This window comes from Plectropomus leopardus, chromosome 17, assembly GCF_026936395.1.
Source record: "Plectropomus leopardus strain MGB_pleo_1.0 chromosome 17, ASM2693639v1, whole genome shotgun sequence".
Taxonomy (NCBI): Eukaryota; Metazoa; Chordata; class Actinopteri; order Perciformes; family Serranidae; genus Plectropomus; species Plectropomus leopardus.
The window spans coordinates 16979263-16994342 of record NC_142192.1 but is presented as its reverse complement, the minus strand read 5'-3'; the positions used below and the strand labels follow the sequence as shown (position 1 = coordinate 16994342).

Genomic DNA, 15080 nt, shown 5'->3' with positions numbered 1-15080 from the left:
GTGTTTGAATGGCTACTTGCTTGACTTGCCTAAGTGTGCTCAGCTTGTCAGTGTTGACAGATTTTGTGCTTCACCTAGCTGAAATCTAGTCAACTTTGTAACATGATCAAGTAGCAACTTAAGGTTTAACATACACAGCTCACCAGCATCATTGCATCTGTATATGATATAAATACCAAAGAAAAAGAGAAAATATTCATTTGATTTAAAGGTTTTCAATAGTTAATTCATAGTTGTTAAAATATATGTACAATGAGCATATTTTTTTGCTATAATTTGCTTGGCAATGGCTTTTTTTTAACACCATGATGGGTTTGCACATTTAAGGGTATATATACCAAATGGAAGCCAATGAAGTGTGAAGGTTTCTTGTAGAAGACATCTTCATGAAAAATTGTTATCACATTTCCACCAGAAGTCCACTCGCACCACGGGTTGGAATGCAGGTACATGTGTTATAGTTACATAACACTAATGCAAGATTTGGGAGCATTAAGGAAGCATATTTTCTACAATGACACATTTGCAGGTCTCTGTCAAAGAAATTACATTTATATATACAAATTTAAAATGGTAAATATGTTTCATGAGTAATCTAACGCTAAGGGAATTACATTTTCTATTAACATAATGAGGAAACATTTCTACATTTTTTCATTACAGCTTCATTTAATTAACAAATATGAATTATATATTGCAAGGTTGCAAAAATAAGTAATCCTGCAACACAGTATCCACTTTAAGTAACTACAGCATTACTATTTTTTCATTGACGTTTGACCAAAATTAAGACCTTTCCCTTTACCTTGGTGCTTTTGTTGCTTTAACTCAAGACAGGAGTCTGGACGCTAACCGGAGGTTCTGGTGGTAAGATCCTGCATTTTGTGTTCCTCCCATCCTCCTCAACCATCTTCCTGCGTAGCCTGTGGGGGACATTATAGTAGTGTTTAGTTAGTGGTTTGTCACCTAAGAGAAATGTCTCTGAAAAATACAGACAGCAATTGTGTGGCTGCAGCAACATAATTAAGAAAGCTGTTTAGTATCATACAAACATAATTTTGAGCAGACCACACTGAAATTTGAGACCTGAAATGTTTTACAACAGAATTATTCTGTTGTTGTAATGACAGAAAAAAGGTTCCGATATATCAAAATATACATAACCTTTCATAATCAAGAAACTTTTTCTGTAGTGGCAGCCTGTGAAAGTCACATACAAAAAAACATGCCACCCACATTTGTTTCCCACAATAGATCACACACACATACAGTACTGTACGTGCCTGCAAAACACACAAACAGACCAACATATGGAGTTGTTCTTTTATAATGGTTTTGTGTCAGCATATAACGGATGTCTCCTAACAGTCCCATTTATTCCTATCTCCAGATAGCCTATGCCTGTCCAAACAACAGCACGAAACAAAGGATGGAAAACAACACAGGGGAGACAAACACATCAATCTGCCACCAAAACCACACACACACACACACACACACACACACACACACACACACACACACACACACACACACAATCACATCAAACACACACATATGAAACCACACAGATAGATAGCGTAACAGAGAGAATGGAGACAAAGTTATTGAGGATTTTAACTCATACATAGTCATGGGTTGATATGGGTGAAGGATATGGAAAAATGATTAAAAAAAAGGCGACCACTCTTGACAAACACATGCAAACAACATGAGAACCTTCAAAAATAGCATGGAAAAACACCCCTAAACAGAAAGTGAAACACAAACACACGCAGCCATTGTGCACATAAGTCTTTCCATTTTCACTCATTCTCAAGGGCGGTAGGAAGAAGCACAAGCATAAGAAACCAGAGTACAGATCTATCAGCTGTCAGAGCACTGTGTCTGTGAGGTGGAGTGGGCCCTCAGAGATAAAGTAAGTCTGATACAGAGAGAGGATCTTTGATTGGAGCCAAAGCTTAATGGGGCTCCGCGCTGAGAGCAGAATGGGCTGCAGCATCGCTCCTGCCTCAGGGATCACCGCACTGGATATTTGATAGAGGCACACTGCCGTTTTTATCCGCGAATCCTCACCTGCGTGTTTCATGGAAGAAACAGATCTGCTTCCAAAAAAAACACACATTTTCTCTTGTTGTCTCAAACTGCACACATGAGCTGCTGTAAAGATGTAAATGAGGTTTTTATTTATATTTGTTTATCATTGTACTTATTATTGTTCCTCTATTGTGGTCTCTAAATCTCATTGAAATGTGCTGTATAAATGTGCATTGTTATTTTCATCCCCACATTAAGTACTGCACAAACACTCCCACTGTTTTCTTAGCATACTGTTGAATGCTGCAACAGAATTCAAACAGAGGAAACCACAGACAAACAGCAGTGGAACAAATGAAACTCAAACACACACACACACAGACACACACAAATTTATGTATTGAACTATTACAACAACAATACAGCCTGCTAACGTGAATAAGCTTGTGCTAAACCCTGCCCGGTGCCTGTGTGGCAGCCATTGATTAAAGGCCCTTGTTAGCATGTACGGCCCCTCATATGTTTCTGTTGTGTCATTGATAAGGGCTTTGTATTCACACTCGCTGAGGGGAGTCGGCTAATTAAAAACCAGTGACAGCCAGATTCACAGAACAAAGGAGCCGGTCCCACTGTCGCAGATTTGCATACGCATTAATTGTTGTTCGTCTTTTCATCTTGAAGTTTGTACAGTAGGGCTTACACAGTCAAGGAGTGAATGGAAGTTTCTTCAGTAAGCTGGCTTTATGACAGAGGAGTGACTTTAACTATTCACTGTCAGCTCTGATCAGTCTGTTCTAGTGATACCACACAGTGTGAAGTACCACATCAACCTTGATCTATGAATTGAATATTACAGCTTTATTTTAAGAAACCTACTAAGAAATAAAATATTACTCAAAGGGACAGTTCACCCCAAAAATAAAGAAGAAAGTGTTTTTCTTTTACATGTAGTGCTATTTATCAGTCTGGATTGTTATGGTTTCAGTTGCCAGGTGTTGGAGATATCGGCTGCAGAGATGTCTACCTTCACTAAAATATAATGGAACTGCTTGGCACACAGCTTGTGGTGTACAAAGCACCAAAAAAAAGGAGGGCCCAGAGGGACGAGGGATGGATGAGTTTTTCTGGATCCCACTGTGCTTGACTAGAGCACAAAATGTTGTTCGTCCACTCACAGACAAACATTTAGAGAGCAGGGGCATGAAATACCCAGGAAAAAATGACTAAGTCCACAGCTCCACATCCAGGGGTATGTTGAGACTGGAGGAAAGCCAAAAAAGTGCCCCATGGGCACGGACCCAGCTGACATCCCACCCTCCCTCTGGTTTCTGGCAGAAGAGCTCAGAGCACAGCCTGGGTCAGTGGGGCTTGCTGGAGGCTGCTTAGGGGCTGTGGGACTGAGTGAATCGGCTGAGAGTCAAGACCATGCTGGAGGCTTTACCGGGGCTGGAGAGACAGTTATAGTCAGTGTGGAAAGCCAGGGCACGCAGGGCATGATGGAGAACAAGTGAGGGGGCCTGAGGTCTGCAGGATCCATGAGCCTGGACCCCACAGACCTCTGAGGGCCTGGCTGCTCTCATCCACTATGACTACCTCTCCAGCCCCAACAAAGCCCCATGATTTTAACAAACAAAACATGAACAGCTTTTAAAATATTGTGTTTTCGGATACATCAAACTACCTCAAATGGTAGCAGAAAGAGCTTTATCATTTTTGGTAAAAATCACCACTCTTGCATTGCCTTGCATTGGCATGTACAACTAATGACTCACAGCAAAACATGCCTCTGGACCATCCATTCTAGCACAAACCATACAGTTTGCAGGTGAAGTTCCTGTAGGCAGCACTACAGGTAAGAGGAAATATTTTGATTTTGAGGTTAACTGTTCCTTATATTTTCCTTATATTGTAAGTTAGTCATTTTGCATGACATTCTAATGAGTATGAGCACTCAAATGACATGTTTTCGTGACAGTTACATTAATATATCCCCTTTGATAAATATTGTTTTCAGCTGAAACAATTAGGTGAGGAAATTAAGTAGTCCAAGTAATAAAATGTGTGGATTCAAACACAATTTAGACTTCCTTATCTGATGATGAGCACTGTCAACTGTCCCAAATTAAATATGTAGTCAATTAAAACAGAGGGGGGTAAAGTGTCAAGATAAAAACTTCCACAGATTAACAAAGCCAATGCTTCTGCTGCCATAGCTGATGGATCAACATAAATAACTTATAAGTTATTGATGGTGTTTTCAGATCCTTTACTAAGTAAAAGTACTAATACCGCCCTGTGAAAATACTCTGTCACAAGTTCTGCATTTAAAATTAAATTCAGTAAAAGTAAGTATAATCAAGAGAATTTACTTAAAGTATTAAAAGTACCCAATGCAGAAAAATCTTATTTAAAAAAAATCACATTTTTAAAACCCCCTCAAAATAACAAATGAACACCCCCCAACTCAAATTAATTTTAAAATAAATAAAAAAAAGACTTGAAATGTTTATTAAAATAGTTGCCAATTAATTTCTGTGAATTGACTGATTGATCTTATAAAGCTTTTTTATATAAAATATTATTTTGTAAAGTACTAAAGCTGTCGGATAAATAAGTAAATGAGTAAAAACTACAAAATCTCCTCTGAGATGTAGTGGAGGAAAAGTATAAAGTAGCATGAAAAGAAAATACTCAAGGTAAAGTTAAGTATCTCAAAATAATACTTGAGTACAGTAATTGAGTAAATGCACATAGTTACATTCCAGCACTGTAAGTAGATCTCTGATTACTCACTTTCACCACAGAAGATTTTTGTACTCTGCAGAGAACCACATTGGGAACAGGTGAGACAGGATCTCAGCATTTGGTGAAGTCATTTCTGACGTTCGTTAATCAACAACCTAATCAACCTTTACAAATATATGCAGGCCATTTTGTTCTATGGGGCAGTAAAAACTTTACTTATTGCCGCTTTCATAGTCACTATTTAGGCAAATAAGAAATAATGTTGCATAAAAAAGTCATCTGGTTTTAATCTGACAGGCAGCTACCTCGCTGTAGAGACATATGCTTGCAACTCTAATTAAACCATATGCAGTGGGGCATGAGTGTGTGTGCAGTCGAGCGTTAGCACAGAGGGGACTCAAGCAGGTTAGAGAGGTGAAAGAGCCATTTTCCTTCTTTCCTCCCATCCCCTCCCTCTCCCTCTGCCAAACAGGGAAGCCACTTATTAGAAGATCCTGAGCTGTCAGCAGAATTGCACACTGCGGGCACACATCCTGTCGCAGCAGTCAAACACACTCATACTTCTCCCAAGAACACTTTTTCATTTATACACCTCTGTGTGTAACCAGGATCGCAGTTCTGTCACGATGCTTATCTACTTATCTCGCAATCTTCCAACCTCTAAGCGTTCTGCTCTACAACCTCAGCTGCTCAGATGTAATTAGCAGCAGGGAGCACCAAAGATTATGTCATGAGGGACGAGGACACATGTTGCTCAGCTAAGAGGAAGAGGCTGTGGAAGAGGGACTGGGATACTGTGGCTTGTAGTCTTTTAATTTTTCATCATGAAACTGCAGCAATGTGCAACATGCTGAGCAAAAGAACACACTCTCGTCATCTAACCCACCTCATGCAAGACAAGAGTAATGAGAGAAATAGAACCCCGCTGACAGGAACGGGGACAGAAATCCCTTTTAAGATATCAGATGAATCACACAAATGGCTGCTTCTATATAGCTCAGTCGGAGGACAGCCATATGGTGGCAGCTTATAAATGCATCCGTTGTGTGTGTGACGACTTCTCGCATTCTGGTTGTGGCTCCTTGTGTGTGTTTTTTCCTGTGTTCCTTGTTCCTGTGCAGGAGTTAGTTTAAGTGGCAGAGGTGTGTCAGGAGGAGGAGCTAAGTTAAAGCCTGGTATTTTATACGGATGGCCATGGTTTTGATGGACATAGCAGAGCATGCTTCGACGAACTCAATTTCACTAAATAATGCCACAGATCCATTTCAGAGACAAAAAACAAATGCACAAACTGCCAACAGTCTATTCACATGTCTATTTCTGTTGGAATTTCAAATGCATTTTAAAAATTAAAACTAGCACGCTTCTTGTGCCAGACCCAATGGAACAAAGGAGATGATGCATGCAGTTCTCATGCCTCAGTAAACAGGCTTTGTTTGATGAGGAGATTAGGAAGGGCTGATGAGAATGGCTGGGTGGTATTAAATTTTAATACTGATGTGCATTTAAATGTGTTGACTAATTTGAGAATATGCGGGTCAGAAAAAAACACAAAGTATTAGGTACATGAAATTAGTATAGCAAAAGATGTGACTGACAATAGCTATATCATTTTTGCAGAAAAAAATGTTTAAATTTACTTTTGGGAAATTGAGCAAATTGGCAGGAGTATATGGCTATAAAAATTGTGCCCAGTGACCAATGACAACAATGACAAGGACTGAAAATTGGTGTTTTTTATGGGGTTTTTCTCTCTCAAGCCCTTCTAAAACATTGTTCCTATGTGACCTGACATAGGTGTCTCCACAATGTTGCTGCTACACACAAACTCACTACTACAGTGGACGCCACGTTAGTTCGGTTCTGAAAGTCACGCAATAACAAACTCAACAATGGAGGCAGCCAATAGACCAGCAACTCCTGTGTTCTGCGCGATAAAAATACTGTTTTTGTCAATGGAGTCTGCTGGCTTTGAACAGAGCATTGCTAATGGCTTCAGTTACCAGTTAAAGAGAGCTGTCTGAGAGCAAGGCAAAGTGGTTAATTAATCTGAATATAGCATACACAACAAACATAGATGGGGGTAGTTTTAATTTGGAAACTATGGACAAAAATCACAGACTGGCCCACCCTTTAACTGCCCATTACACACTGGGATTAAAAATTCTGATGGTATAGAGACCACTGCACAGATAGAAAATTACAAACAAAACCTTTAGAATGCAATGCAAACTGTCTACTAGAAAAATGATTACAAAAAATGGAAATGGACAGACGTTGCCGACAGCCACTTTAAAGTAAAGTATCTATATATTTCTTTTCCATTGTTCTTCATTGTATCTGCACACAGCCAACTTGGCTCAACATTACTAGACTCGTTCTACTTTGAAGTATCGCAATTTGCTGTCATTCATTCATGTAAAAGGAAAAAAGAAAACTGAATTGAAAACTGCCTGGACTGGGTAATCCATCACAGTGCACATGAAGACCTAATTTAGTTTTGCCAAGGTTTCTGTCTGTTTTATCAGTATTCCACCGTGCCTGTGTTGAATATATTCATGTCAGTGTTACATTATTCTTTCTTCCTGTCAATCACATGACACCTACAGCCTCCTCCAAGAAAGAATACATCGGATCACTGAAGACACGACAATGTCTTTATTATTAAAGACATTAGTGAATCTCAAGCCACTATAAAATCCATATGTTTCAGATGATAGAAAACAGTGAATGTTATATTACAGAATGGCTGCCTTATAATGCTGAAGTAAATGTAGAAGAGTCAAAAGGCTGGTATAGCATCTCATTGTACGGTGAAGTGATATTTGTCTTAAATATAGAGATCACAATTCACCTCATAATAAAAAGGGTGACAGATAATTGGAAAAATTTGACATTATTTCCACACCGTTATATTTTCATACTGTCAAGACAAGCTGATGGATTTCTTTATACAGTCATCTGCTCTAGGCACACTATTACGCAGCAAACACTGCGACAATATTTATGCCACAGAATCACATGATCTTAGTTGGTCATGTTGTTAATTTCTCCCTGATTTTGATAGAACTTGTCAGGCTGTGAAGGTTTTGATGAAGAAACTTTAATGGTGTTTTTTCATGGTAAAAATGTTGCTATACTAATACTTGTTGGTGATGTTGTTCATATTTCCCCTGATTTGGGATCATATTCCTGCTGGAACTTGTCAGGCTATGAAGATTTAAGAAGCCTGAATTGGTATTTGTACGTTTTGTTTTTTTAAATAGAAAGTGCAGCTATACTGCCTTATAGTCATTCCCTGGCTGTAGGTACATGTAGCTACATGCTAATGTCAGGGGAACATAAAATCTTGGTCGCATATGTTGATTTCTACCTGATTTCGGATCATATGCCTGCTGGAACATGATGGGCTGCTAAAATTTTGGTTTACACACTTTTATTGGTGATTTTTATGGTACAAAGTGTTGCCATACTCTGCTATAGTCATTCACCAGCTGCAAGTACAGTGCTACATGTACCGACATACTAGCGTCAGGGAACCATGTAATCCTGGTTGGTGATGCTGTTAATTTCTCCCTGATGTTGGATCATATTCCTGAACTCGTCCAGCTGTGAAGATTTTGGTTAAGAAGCTTGTACTTGTGATTTTCCATGGTAGAAAGTGCTGCTATACTAAAGTATAGCCAATTAGTCTCTGCAGTGACGGTGCAGAGATGCCAAGAGCGTAGTTACGGAGGAGGAGATTGGGATTTTTAGGACGAGGGCTAGAGATGTTTTCAAGTGTTTTTTGGGTATTCAAACATGTTTTACTAGAGACCCAAAATATAGGTATAAAACCTGAAAATGAGCATAATACATCTCTTATACTGCTTCCATGATGCCTTGACAGCACTGAGTTATGAGCCAAACATGTGAGCCCCCGTCAGTCAGAGCTGCTTAATCATGCACTCACAGTGGGAATTGCTCGGCACTGGGGCTGATTTAGTGGCTCATAGCTTTGGGTGTTAGAGTTCAGCATCACATCATTACTTTTTTACACCTTACATTGATTTGTTTAGTGGGGTAACAGGCCTTGTTGTGGTCTACAAGGGGATAAAATAAACACTAGAAGAGGGTGCAGTCAATTACACTTCCCATGGACACCGCATGCTGAGGTGGGTTAAATAAAACAGAGTAGGAACTGACAAAAAAGGAAGAGGAAAGATCGCAAGGACCTGCTTTCACAGGGACAATATACTCCCTGATGATCCCTTTCCCACATGTGCAGTACCTTAACTTGTGAGGGTTCTGGTAGTTTTCTGTGGGGGTGTCACAAGCTGATTTTACGCTGTGGCATTTTTCTTTGCCCTGGGCCTGGTATAATTTCCAGAAATCATTTCATCATGAATCTAGGTGGCAAAGAAGCAGCAACATTTCTGGATATCGTATATGCTGTATGACTAATTGCTGTTTTACATTGTGTGAGCAAGCCAACACAAGACATGCATGCATGTAGCATCAATCTTCTCATCAGCTGTTACTAAAAAAGGAAATAAGCATATTTCAAAAATTTAAAAGAAGACTACATACATTTTCTGAAGGATAAATCTAACCTGGAAGACAGAGAATAAGCCAAGGTGGATGTTTTGGACTAAATAATGTAAATTTCAAAGCCTCTTGCAGTGAGAAGGCCAAAAAAATCTTGCTTTCATCTGAATACCAAATGCACTGCTCCAATATATGTAATGGCATGTGAATGCATCATCTGCATTTCTAAGCAACAGTAGTGTATCTATAATAAAACCGAGCTTTAGGAAAATCTCCCTGTCTCATGGGAATACACCTAACATTGAATACGTGGAGGACCCATCTATGAATGATGAAAACCGCAACATGAGCCAGACATTAGAGGATGGATATGTTACTTGTTCCATATATGAAGGAAGCTAAAGACAAAAAACTCGGTTAATGACAGGTGCATCAATTATATAGATTAGTGACGCTCCCTGGGCCATATTTTCACAACGAGCGCAAGCAGTGCTCCAACTGTTTGGTATTTTCTTGACCTTGAAATTTGCTTTGCATGTCTGTGTGGTATTTTTGGTTTTGCACAGTGCATTTGTGGGGGGTGAGGCTGAAACAGGTGGGATGTTGACTTAGACATGTAAATGATACCAAACTGCTACAAGACACCTACACAGATACACATATCAGACAGGTCCATTAAAACTTCATATTCTATTTTTTTAAACAGATGCGACATTATGAGTTGATTCTGTCTAATTAACTGTTTAAAAGGACCCCACCATCTGTGTTAAGCAGCAGATATATGGTCCTGTGTGTTCATATTGTGCCACTCTGCACCACCCAGACAACATATGATTTCCTAAAGAAGCATCTTACACACACACACACGTCACTGTGATAAGTGCTTCAGAGCAATGAGACCAGTGATGTGACTGGCTGAGAGAGCAGCTATTAATCACGACAGTCTCTGATCTATATCCACCTTCACACAGCCCTTTTTGCACTTTCCAGGGTTGCACATACAAAAAAGCAGACGCACTTGGAGACTTACTCACAGTTTGTGCATCGTGCATCCCATGACCGAATGCTTTGCTCTGGTCAATGCTCTTGTGTGATTATAATAGGAAATTTGGTGTTTGTGTCACGTCTGCATCCGATTCACCCTCCCCAGTGCGCCTCGTGATCTTCCAGTGTGAGCGGATGAAAGGTGTGTCCAATCAGCTCGTGGCACAATCATTGCAGGAGCGCTGTGAAAAATGGATTGTGGGTTTACGGATGGAAGAGTGCGTGTGGAGGTGGAGTTGTGTGGAGGAAGATGTGTGTGAGTCAGAGGAATAAGCAATACTGCATGCAGGTTGAGTTCCCTGGACAACAGCAATCAATAAAGCATTAAAACGATCACGGAAAGGGGAACAAGATGTTGCAGCCATCTGGAACTGGTTATGGTATTAATCCATTTGGGAAGGCCCGCTCCCCACATACATCAACTACAAAAGCAACAGATTCAATAGAACAGCACGAGTGTCTCAAGCCCCCACTGCAGAGAAAATGGCATGAATGATACTGTTGTTGTATTCCTTCAGAGAGCGCATTTCATTGTCAGTTGACACTGTAGCCACTGGAGGGAGAACACACTTTGTAGCCTTACAAAGCTACAGATGAACTGGTTTTCACGACATAATTGTTTTCTTATGAGCATATTTTTAAGCCTGCAAATATGACTTAAATATATTATCTTGCCAACCTGCTTACCATGGTAATCTTTTGAAACCTGAGCAAATTGGCTTTTTTCTTAGCTAAGTTTTCTGTGTTTTTCTTGACTCGTTTTAATGTTTTTTTTCCCCAATTTGCACGGCATTTGATATTAAGTTGCTGATTGCCTTTTTTCATGTTTTTAAAAGACATCCCATTTCAAAAGTTTAAATATTTACAAAAGTCACCTCAACGGCTTGCAAGAAAATTGATTTCCATCCAGATTTGAAAGAATTAACCTATACAGACTGAAAAATGTGCACTATCAAACGGCTGAGCAGGACCTCAAAGGGTTAACATTTGTCTTCAAGATGCCTTCAAGATACAGATATCCTGCACAAGATCAATAACTTCTCCATGTCTGTTCCTTCAGTGTTCAATACACCACACAGGGTTTCACCCTGTGCAAACATATGACAGATGAACATATCTGACCTCACAGCATCACAGGGTGCGCTACAAGTCACACGATAGGAATAATTGATTTTAATGTAGCAGGTCTGCTTTGAACATCTGCAGTGATTGATTCAGGATTTTCTGTGAGATGTGTGAAATCTAATGGCCCTTGATTGATACTAACACCTTCCAGTCTCACTTCTGTTGTTGATCTAATGTTAAATTTCATGCCATTGTTCCAGTTATTCTAAATCCCCAGTAGCCCAAAAACTGTCACACTAGAAAGCCATTAATCCAACAACCTGATATTCCCAAAATGCGCATTGCTCTGAGGACCAATTCTCTGCTGGGACACTCCCAAAGAGAAGCAAATGGCTAATTATTGCAAATCACAAGACGATTACAGTGTTTGGAAATTATTTTAACAGGGTCATTGTTGCATTTATGCACGCAGGATGAAAACCTGCATGTGCTGATATTCTCAAATGGACTGTGGGTAATCATGTAAGCAAATAGTGACCTTCACTGGGTTGCCAGGAAGGAAAGAGAATTATTGCAAATATTTTCCTATGTCTGTTGAATGTGTAAACAGGCAGTGGCTTGCAATTTCAATTTTGTTTAAACCTTGAAAATCATTGAGATTTTCCTTCATATTCAAAGAATTAAAGATATCAGAAGAGGCTTAACCCTGAGGTAAAGTGGTTTGGGATCATGGCTTTGATTTGTTCTCGGGTGGTTGAAGTCGTCTTGAGAATGTGTTGCAGATAATTCCATGTATTCTGTCCACAAAAACCTTGATTTTCCAAAGTCAGAATAAATCCATGGAACATGAAGCATAAAACGAGTTTGGTAACATTCTGTGGTCCGGTCCAGCGTAGATGCTACTAACTAATTGTGTTATACAGAATGCAAGGGTGATTGTTACAGGAATCTCTGGTAATAAGTCAGACGGCAGAATAATAAACTTAGTCCAGGCGTTTGAGGCAAGAAGCAGCAGCATGTACCATTATCTAGGAATTATAGAAAAAATGCCTCAACTATACTTTTCCTATAATCAGAGTTTTATTTTTTTAGTCTTTAAATATTGTTTTATTTTTATTTCTTTTTTCTTTTCTTTTTTAAAAAATAATCAGTTTAGTTTCAGTTAGTTTCCAGAGTGGATCAGTTCATTTCAGTTTAGTTTGGCTGTTTTTATGTGTTTTTATGACTTGCAGTATAAGTTTAAGTTTGTGTTTTCTCCTATAATAAACTGTATTTTTGTCAAAAGGAAGATTTTAAATGGTTTAGAATAGGTATTACAGTACAAACACAGCACTTTGTGAAGGCAGTTGACTATCAGTCATGTAGACATCCTCAATAAATACATGTACCAATGCCTCCTCACGCTTGTTTTTCGACAAATTTGACCAAATTGACAAAGACCAAAACTTAAAAGGAATTCCGATATGTTATGTCCACGATCTAGGAAAGTTCAATCAATATTTGTGAACATGAGCTACTCTCTCTCAAAGCCAGAAATCAGAAAAAAAGTACATCTTAAATTTGTGATGCCATAGGGTATAAAGTCTGGAGCTGCTCCACAGACAATAGATGGGAGCCTGATTTTGTGGACCAACAGATTTGTTTGTAATACAGAAATAAGTTTTTTCTTCTATTGTTGTTTTTCCCATTCTGAAACAGAAAATGTATCATACACAGAACATTCCCCCGGCTCGTCTGATGCCGCGTTCACACCACGAGCATCACAGTGGCAAGCCACAAGTCATTTTCAATGGAAGCCAGTGACATGAAGTGACAAACTAGCACCCAATACGCGTTAGTATTACATGATACATGATACAAACGAAAAATATTAATCTGGTAATCTGTGAGCTATACCTGTGTATGTATTCTACAGTATAACCAACAAGGTATAGTGACAGTGGGTTTTTTTTAAAGTAACACTAAGAGCCATAAATAGTGCCTTTAAAGCTTGAGTCAAAAGCCTGTTAACATCAGTGTCTGCAGGAAAAGAAACTGTGAAAGAGAGAGGAGAGATTGAAAGGGAGTAGAGGAGACAGGACCTCCAGGATAATGGCTTTTTACCTTGACTCTTGGATAAAGCATTCGGTATGATGTAAGAACGAACTGGTCTCCTTTCTGAAAAACTCCCTCGCATTTCTCTCCCTCTCTATGTGCTGCACTGGATTAATAGCGGTCGGTGTGTGCTGCTGGGTTGTGCTAGTCAGTAAACAAGCCAGCAGCCACTCCTGCCTGGCTCCGGAGCACTCCATTAGGGAGCCAAGTGCCTTCTGTTTTTTTACACACTGGATGCACAAATATAATAAAGCTCCATGCAGCAGTTTAGGATGCAGCAGCAGTCTGTGGCGAAATGGAGGAGATTGAAGATGTATGTGACCAGGTATTGGGACAGACAGAGATCCCTCCTCACCAAATTACCCCTATCCTATACACCCGTGCGGAACACTTTGTCTAAATATATATGGCTATACACACGCCCATGGGCACACACCTCCAATACAAACGCACTCAGACGCGCACACAAAACCATTAAATGTCACATCCTGTGGCAGATTATATCAGTGAGCAATTTCGTGCTCTCTGGCATCATCTGGAAGAACAAAACTGGCAGAAAATACAAGCCATATTGAACAATATGAGAATGGGGAAATCAAGGGGACGGTTGCAAAACCTCCATAAAAAGGTTTAGGAGGAGCACCGAGTCGCGATAAGTAAGTGCAGACTAGTTATATAACTCCCAGAGAGGATACTGCTTACTACAAAGTTCTGCAAAAGAAAAGGAATAAAAACTACATAAATCCTTTGTCCATTAACACCTTATTTTGACTTGTACATGCTCAAATTAAATTGAAAACATAGTTTTCTTATTGCACTGCATTAACTCATGTATTTATTATTATTTGACATTTTGAGATATAAAATAAAGTTGCAAAGTTTCACAGCTTAAATCGTTGCAGAGTGTTTCAAGCATTGTATTTCTACATACCAGGGGAAAAAACAACAACAAAATTGTATTATAAGGTCCAAATGGTTGCAGAGTTTTATGTGTGAACAAGTCCAACCTTACCACCTGTTTACATGCTTCACACGCCAACGTCGCACATCTGTTCGGAGAATGCAGCGACATTATCCACACCCTCACATCTGCCCCCACACATGTTACTTTGTGGCACATTTTTGCCTCATCCTTTTCTTCTCTTGTTGTTGCTCCTGTCGTTATAGAAACCATAATTATGTAGATCGCCACACTCTCACCTAGCTCCTAAGTATAGCTCAGATATTAGCTTTAGATATTATGACATGACACTCTATTTTTCTATCTGATTGCAGACAAGATAATGAACTTTAACTGCCAGATCTGGGGCTTCATCTGCCTGCAGAGGCTGGAGAAAATAACAGCAGGATGACAGCAAGTGACAAAGTAAGTCATACCTTTTTTCTAGCAAGGGGAGGGTGGAATAAAAAGATGATATTGCCTAAAGCCACTGAGCAAAATCATTAAGGGAATTCATTTCCCCATGAGGGGAAACAGCTTCAAGCTGTGAGTAACACAACAGCAGTCTTGCAGAGTCCCAGCGTTAATCCACTACCACATTTGACATACTGTTTGTCTCAGTGCCTCT

The 15080-nt window shown here is 39.4% G+C and overlaps 1 long non-coding RNA gene across 3 annotated transcripts in view; it reads right to left on the bottom strand.

Annotated features, from left to right (window-relative positions):
* The window catches only part of LOC121957490 (uncharacterized), a 217358-nt gene that overhangs the window by 124898 nt on the left and 77380 nt on the right, over nt 1–15080 (bottom strand). For all 3 annotated transcript variants that reach the window (XR_015779458.1, XR_015779457.1, XR_006106784.2), the window contains exon 3: nt 806–923. This is a non-coding gene — a long non-coding RNA (uncharacterized LOC121957490). The remainder of the gene's footprint in view (nt 1–805; nt 924–15080) is intronic.